The 8,635-nt window shown below is 41.3% G+C and overlaps 1 pseudogene; it reads right to left on the bottom strand.

Annotated features, from left to right (window-relative positions):
* Positions 1–4,870: 4,870 nt before the first annotated feature.
* Positions 4,871–6,318, bottom strand: LOC142933179 (mitochondrial ubiquitin ligase activator of nfkb 1-A-like; annotated as a pseudogene).
* Positions 6,319–8,635: the final 2,317 nt, after the last annotated feature.

Below are 8,635 nucleotides of genomic sequence, written 5' to 3'. Positions count from 1 at the left end.
TTGACCAATTACTGCTCCAATAAACCCATATGAATTAGGTAAATTGGGAATTTGGTGAGGTAATTGAAATTATATTGGGGGGGGGGGATAAATTGTTTAATGTGTACCAAGGGCAAATGCATAGGAAAACATATAACTCAGATAAAATGAGCCGAGTAAAAGAAAATACATTAAGTTTTGATTTATTTTCTCAACTGATTTGTGATGGAGAAAAAAAAAAGCGATTTACTTTTTTATTATCAATTGATTAGAGGTTAAATAAATATATAAAGCTTTGATTATTTTTCCACCATACCGTTATTATTTTAAATATTTAACAACATCATTATTTATTGGCTTCATAGGTGAAAGCATCAGTTATGCATTATGTCTAAAGCAACGGATAGTGGCACCGACCTGCATGAGCAATAAGTGAAGTGTAAAGTGCATGTTATCTTCCTCCTGTCACTTGTAACTCACACATTCAATGTGGTGGAGTTGACACATTAGCTCTCTTTTGGAAGCAGTCGACGATTATCCGGCGTGCTGCATGCTGGGATATTTGAGTGTCCTTTGCAGCGATGTGACAAGTCTAAGTAGTTTCACTTGTTCTGCTGTAAAGAGCTCCCTATAGAAAGTGCAGCCTTTTGTCACAGACTCTTCATTAACGTACCTACTCAGGGACAAAAAGACTCAAACATGACCTTGACTGACAATCGGCGGCTGAATCAATATCCCGCTGTTTTTTCCGAGTGGGCCACACGGATCACCTTGCCCTCTGAGTAATGGCTGCCGTCGGTCTTTTTTGTCATCCAGATCGAGAAATTCAACAACTGTGTATTAGTTTCCTCGGCTGCGAAAACAAATACAATCTAGGCAAAACAGAAAGGCTTCATTGGGGACATCCGTGACTCTCAAATGTTGACAGCTACATCACAGTCTGGCCTGTCGGAGGCATTTATCCGACAGAGCATCTCGCGCTGTAACTCGCGGGGGTACGTACAGCAGAAACAGAGGGAAAATACCTGCGGTGCCGACAATCTTAGATGTAGTTTTTAAGCTGATTGGATTCCACGGTTGGAAAAGCTCACCTGAAGAAATAACACACATTTGATTTACGTTGTTAAACAGTATGAAAGAAGATCAATTGGTTGTACACTGAGGCTGGAACAATGGAATTGAAAAGCTTACAGAATGTGAGAGGATCCATGTAACGGTGAACAACTGCTGGGCGTTAAACTGGAGCTAATTGTCACTCTTGGCATGGTGCATCGTTGTGTTAATAAAGTAATGACAACTTAAAAACCATGTGCAGATCAAATTAATTAATTACAGATGTCACTTTTTTACCCATAAGTTTGCAGTTTTAGGATTTTAAACCAGGGCCTTTGTGTTCTATTGAGTCGTTTAGAAATAAATGAAACTTACCAGAGATGTTGAAAACAAGTCCACTGCAGAAGTGCCAAAATAAACTGCTTCAAATAGACAAGTGGTCATGAGTCACACGCTGTTCAAATGAAGGCTTTTTGAGTATGTTTGACTTAATATATTTTTGATAAATAAGGAGTTTAATAGAGAGAATCATTGAAACTAATAATTGAATTTTGTACACTGAGAGTGATTTAGTTTGAATCTATTTTAGAGACATATTAAGGCACATAAACAGACTATTGCACTATATCGCACTAACGCCTAGTATTCAATACACGTATATGTATCTGTTTAGATTTAGTGGGAAATATGCATAAGCTATGGATTGTCTGCCATCATTAGCAACGATACTGTTGCATACAAACACCTTATCCTGTTTACGTCTGTCTTTTGTCGTCTACAGGAGCTCACTTGCCAAGAAAATATTATGTTTATTTATAAATATCCATTTGTAATCTGAATATGGAGATGTATTTAGCATCCTGTATATGCATTATGCATGGTAAACACTCTCAATGGGAAGAGACTCCGACTCCACTCTTTGAAGACATTATTCAGAGAGATATTGGTTTACATTGAGAGAGACTCATGCAAACTCACACCTTGAGCCCAAATGGTTATGATAATGGCTGTCAATTTCACGGGGAATATTGTAGGCAAAATAGGCAATGTCATCTTGTTCCAAATGTTCCAAGGAAAGCCTCGCTTCCTGCGAAACGTTTTGTCACAATGTTACGAACCAAAACAAATCTCGTGTGTCAAACCAGCTTTATTTTTGTGAAGATGTTTTTTGTGTACTAGACATCATCAGTAGGAAACAATTAGCCCAGTTCACGCGCTGCTTCGTTTACGCACAAAGCAACAAAACACGTCAAAACTCATCTCCTCTCCAGAAATAGCTCTAATGAGCCGGAGGAGGCCGGCTTTCGTGCAAAAGATCAGATCGAGATGTAGTAATCTGTCGACGGTAGCATGTCGACTTCCACAAAACTGCAGCTCGAGCTATACGTCCTCGCCTTCTTTCACCCGGCTTAGATCCCAGCCTGCTGTCGCAAGGGGAACAATATGAAAATCATCACAACACGTCAAGGACTCTGACTCTGCACACCGTTCGTTACAAGTGCTACGCCGGTGGAGAGGGCCCTTTTAGATTCGGGTGATTATAAACCCTCATTTCCTATTCTGGCTCATCGAGCAGCTGTCTAAACAGAGCTGAGTTTGCTCAGGTAGCCGTCCCTGGCTGGGGGGGGGGATGCTGTGTGTTAGAGTTATAACCATGCACTGCTTTGCATGATTGCACATTTCCGGGGACTCGCCTATAGCTCCTGACCCACTTTGGTGTCTTTTGTGTTTCAAATATTTAGATCAAGCGATATTGAGGACGATAAACGCCGTGCCGTCTGACAGGCTGGTGTGGAGTGTAAGTCGTGGAGCGAATTCATTAAACAAATGGCAGAATCCGGGGTGGATGTTTTGATGAAATGAGCGTTCCCCTTTCCACCCAAAAAGATAAACAATGCATGATCCGCCGCATCAAATCTGACTCGTCAGAGATGTGCCTGGGAACAAAGGAGTTCAGAAAGGAGACGTTCATGAACATGTATTTGAACAGCAGGATCCTCGTGTTGCTTCTATCACTCTCAAGTGTTAATCACTGCGAGCCATAGAGCTGCAGTCGGCACCATCATCCATTATGACTACCAGTCAGAAAACGCACGCGAGCTGCGTCTCTGGCTGCTGAACTTTATTCCGGAGGCACACTGGCGGTGTTGGGCTCGTGAAGTCGCCGTGACAGTTGGCCAGAACGCCAGCAGTGGGCTCGACTGGCTTAATGACCTAACATGTTCTCGTTGGCAACACTAAGTGAAGCATTTATTGGTGAGCTGGGAACAGACACAGGGTGCACTCAGAGTGGTAATGACAACCGCCGCCAGATGACAACACGATTATAAAAAGTAGAGTGTTGTCTTGTGGAGGATATTTCCAATGTTAAGTGCTTTTACTTTAGGCCATGACATCGGCCAACATACAAACTATGGTTCTGATAAAAACCGAACAGAAGTGACGATAAGCTAAAAACACATTTCCAACATCATTGGTTGAAATGAAAGTTTGTGAACCTAAAGACCTTTTTATATGTCAAAAAATGGAACACTTCGATTCTTAAGCACAAGTAAAACATGTTATTGTCCACCAGGAATGCGACTCATTGTGGTCTTCATAACACCCAACAACCTGAAACACACAAAAAATAAATGACAAACACACTGTTTACTGAAAGGCAAGAAAGAACAAAGAGAAAAATACGTCCACATATTAACAGGAATAATTTGATATTTAGAGGAAATTACAATGAGGAAATATTTAGTTTTTGTCAAGGATTAGATGAGAAGATTGATAACATATATGCTAAATATGAAGCTAGATTCAGGAGACAAAACAGCAATTTGTGGTTATTTCTTGACTATTCTATATGCTAAGCTAACTGTCTCATGTCAGTAATGTTATATTTTAGAATTTCTGACTTTTCAATTTCATATCATTTCATTTTAGTTTCGATTTTGCTTGTTTAGGTAGTTTCAGTTTCTCAGAAAGGTTTAGTTTTAGTATATTTAAATTTAGAGTAGCGCCAGATATAATCTCTCAACAGTATGTTGTTACATACATTTATAAACACATGGTGGGAGAACTGAATGGCTAAAATGTGTAAATCTTTTAGTGTAGGAATCAACTTCAACACCACGCTCAGAAGAAAAACTTTCAATCCGGACCTCATGTTAACCTTAGACCGGAGATGAATAACTTGGTTAAATGGCATTTGATCTACTACAATATTTAAATCATATTCTTGTTCATCTCCTTAAATGCCAAGTCTGTTCAATTTCTGTAGTTCACACAAAATTCATGCTGCCTCCTTTTTTCGGTAGTGATATATTACAGCTCATAAACTAAAGCTCCAGTGAATTTATGTTCATTTTTAAATTTAATTTAATTCATTTTTTAACCAGGCAATATTGCTTCAGGTTAGTTTTAGTCTTTCTTAAAGAATCGTTTTTTAATTTAGTTTGAGTTTTAGTTGACCACAATAGCCTCGCAGTAGCTTCCCATTTAAAGGTCAGATATGAGAGTGGCATCAATCTGCTCATCTAACTCTTATAGCAAGAAAGCTAATGAGTCAAAAATGTCAAACTGTTCATTCAGTCTATATAATAATCTGTAGAACTATTCATCTGCCTTAATTGATTCTGAGGACGTGTGACAAATGACAGTCTGTCCTTGGTGTGCAGTAGTTTGCATATGCAGCGAGCCTTTGAGCCCCTGACATTCTGGCTGGGTGTGCATCAAATGCGGTGCAGTAATTCCCTCGGACCCATTGGCTGTCTCTTTATGAATCCCCAAGTTATAATCTGTCAACACGCATCTGACTTCCAGGGTGGCGGTCTGTATGTAGATGCAGCTTTCAGCCAGAGACAATCAGCTTGTCCTTGTGAATGCGACGGGAGAAGATGGACCTCCTCGCTCTCACCTCAACCTTTTCAAATGAGCTTTTATTGTCCTGTGAAGAACAAATAAGTGCAATTATTTGCGAAAATAAGGCAAGAAGCATGAGAGTTAGCCATCATTTATTTGTGCACACGGCCAAGCACAGCGTGTTGCATATCTAAGGATGTCTCTCTCTCTCTCTCTGTCTGTCTCTATCTCTCTCTCTGTCTGTCTCTGTCTCTCTCTCTCTCTCTCTCTTCTGTCTCTATCTCTCTCTCTCTCTGTGTCTCTCTCCCGCTTTATTGAATTTGTTTCAACAAGCCAACATCTTACACACTCTGCCTGTCTGTAGTGCATTAATTAACACTACAACTTTGTCATGGCAGTAAATTAATATTGTCTGAAATAACTTCTGTGACTAACATGTTTTGTTTCTTCTGACCTTGAAAAAGAACTGAAACTCTGTAGTGAACAAAGTGTTTGCACATTATCCTTACAATTCAGATTTTTTAAATTCCATTGAGTATGTCCTTAAAAATAAGATCAATATTCTTCACAGTAATAAGAGTGACCTTTTTAAGGAGTAAGTGCAGCACTAAAGACAGAATACAGTTACGTGGCTGACTCAGGCAGATCATACAAGTATTCTCTATGTGTTCCTCTGCGCCATCTTGAAAGGCTTCAGGGCCCTTCACTGGAGCACGTACTCATGGGGCTTCAGTCAGTAGTCTCTCAAGTTCCATCCCGTTCCTCTCCCAGCGCACTCTTAGATGGTAGTAGTAGTTGTGTGGGCCGACTTATGGGAGGACTGCCGCCCCTGCATTAGCAGAAACCCACAATCGCTTGGTCTAGCTGTGCGTCAGAATCCATAATGCTCAAAAGTGCCGTGAGCCATTAGAATTATTAACTCAGCCACGCTGGTAAGTGTTGTGGCCGACATTTCTTCGGCCTCCAGTTGCCCTTTTAGCTTCTCCCCTCTGAGGTATTGCCCTCTGATGTCACCCAAGGCCTAATTAACCTGGTGGAAGTCATTGTGGGTCCCCGTGTGCAGTCCGGAGGCCTGCAGAGTGCACAGGACTCATTTGATCCCGCCAACACAAAAGGGCACTGCACTCACTCTGCCTGTGTGTGTTCTCTCAACGTGAATTTCTGCAACACCCTGACAAATTATTTTTGGTAGTGACTTGTCAGAAGCCCACCTACTGGTTGCACAGCACCTTTGAAGACGGCATATTGTAGACACGCTCCTGGAGTAACTTTTAAAGATGTCTTTGAGTTTTCCATCGATCGGCGAAGTGTGGAGCATCATCAAGTTTGTCTAGTGTCGCCCGGCTCTTCCTAGAGATCGTATAGAAGGTGCCTGAGAGGGCAAGGCTGGCCCCAAGACACACTGCCACCTGTAATCTTCACAGGAAGTCCATCCATCCCCTCTGAGTGTCCCGTCACTGCCGGCCTGTCGGAGAAAAGAAGTCTCTCAAGCTGCTCTCAAATGGAAATAATGGATTGAGGGGGGAATGGTGTCCACGTCACATGATGTAGGTGTGTACTTGTGTGTGTGTGTATACGTATCATAGGGCTACTGTGTTTAAGGTCATAAATAAACAATTAACAACATTACTTTTAAACAACATTTTAAGTATTACATGTCAAATTTCAGAAGAGTAGAGTAAATTTAGAAGACAGAGTGTGAGCTGGGATGAGAGGAACAACAGCTGTTATGTGTTGTTGTGGTATACATATTGATACGTTGTACTGCTCCTATGGCGCTGACACTATTTTCTCCAAGTAGATGTTGCGTTTTAGTCTCGTCAGAGAGTGCATCCAAATCTAGGAGATTAGCTGACAGAGCCCGTCTGGTCCGCCTGTGTCGACCAGTCTCTGTGGCCAGGCTGTGATCACTGAGTCTGTACATAGTCAATGTCTTTCTCAGTTCTGGATCACACGTGGCGGTCAGATAGTTTGCCACTGCATATTGTCTGTTTAGAGCCAAATAGCATTGAAATTTGATTTTGAGTTTTTGTGGTGTCGAGTGGTTTGTGGCAGGTTGAAATCTCCAAAACAAGAGAAAATGTTGTTCTTGTTTCGGTGGACATGTAGTTTGGTGCTGTGGTGTAAATCCAATCTGACTGTTGCTCAGGACATGATGTTCACTGAGGAGGTCTTTGCAGTCGGCTGTTTGCTGCAGAATAATGTCCCCAGGCCGCTGCTGACACACATGCATCGGTAATTGTTTAGGTCAAATTTATTTCCATTTTTAAAGATTGGTGTGATAATTTCTTTGCCCCAGATGTCAGGGAGATGTCCAATGCTCAGAACAAGGTTTCATACTTTTAAAATGACTTAGTTGAATTACGACTGCTAAATTCCAACATTTCATTCAATATACAATCAGGACCTTGTGTGATTTGCAGAAAGTGCCATTTTTATCCCATTTTGCTCCCTTTTCTTCTCTATAATTTTAGTGTCTCCAAATGAACGACGCTCCTGATCGTCAGGTTGTCTGTGATCTGAGTGGTTTTCTCAGACGTCTGTATCAAACCACTTTTCATTGGAGACTTTTTCGGATTGGATAAATCTGCCACATTCTCAAATATGTTGTTTACATCCCGTACAGCCTGATCCAGGCCATCAGTACTGTGGTGGTGTATGAGGTGGTAAGAAAATGGTCTAATTGCGATTGCTACTGTTTGTCCATCAATAAGGTTGTTAACTGGGTTCTGGTACATAAGGGTCTGTTACTGTCTTTCTAATGGAGAGTGTAATTTCACTATGATCAGATACGGTTGTTAGGGGGCTGACTGTGAATGCTCTCTACCAGGTCTACTAGGTCAGTAATGCTATAATCTACTGTGCTATTGCCAAGAAGAGAGGTGTGTGCAATGACCAAGGGAGTCCTCTCGAAGCCGACCGCTAACGATGTACAGGCCCAGTGTTGGACAAAGTTCTCCATGTGGGGATGTGAGGGAGGGCAATGCTGATTTGGGCAGGTGTACGTTTGTCTCCCTGTGCGTTAATATAATCTGCTTCTATAGCTGTTCTGGTCCCTGCAGATAAGTACGCTTTCCTGGGCCTGGTAGTGATTGATCTCATCTTCTAGACTGGAGAAACTATTTTCATTATAATAATGGGATTTTGATGGGGGGGTGAAATATGCTGTACACATGCATCTCTATCTGTGGCAACAACCTCTCTCCTTATTTTGAGCCAAATAAAAATTGAGTGTACACGGTTTCCCTTTAAATAAGCATTCCTTCTGAATCCCTGCCCTGGGTTACCTTTTTCAGTTTGGTGGATGGGAACACAATCTCTCTGTAGACAAAGGGACAACCAGTGGAAATGTCTCCTCTACGCCACATCTGCATCTCCTAACTCTTTTGTTAAGTATTGGGTCTCGCTTCAAAGGCCAAAAGCAGCGGATGTCAGGCCCTGGACATTCCAACATAAAATAACACATAATTATATTTCATTTAGCTTATTTATCAGGCGAAAAGTGGAGCGAATGCAAAATTGAGTCTCAATTGAGGTCAAGGAAATAGTATCTATAATTGGATTAAGCAATCCAACTTGAACCGACCTGTCAAACCCAGTTTTTTGAGGGCCAATGGCACAATTGCCATGTGTTATATCAAAAGATCCATGAGGTAAAGATTGTTTTTCACATTGCAGAACTATGTTTAGGTTCAACCTGTGCGAAACAGAAAAGATTCAGGCTGCTTTCATTTCAAATACAGAGCAAATCAAA

Source organism: Anarhichas minor, unplaced genomic scaffold (assembly GCF_050575085.1).
Source record: "Anarhichas minor isolate MPS153535 unplaced genomic scaffold, ASM5057508v1 ptg000058l, whole genome shotgun sequence".
NCBI lineage: Eukaryota > Metazoa > Chordata > Actinopteri > Perciformes > Anarhichadidae > Anarhichas > Anarhichas minor.
Note: the sequence above shows the minus strand (reverse complement) of the source record. Positions and strands in the feature narration are given on the sequence as shown.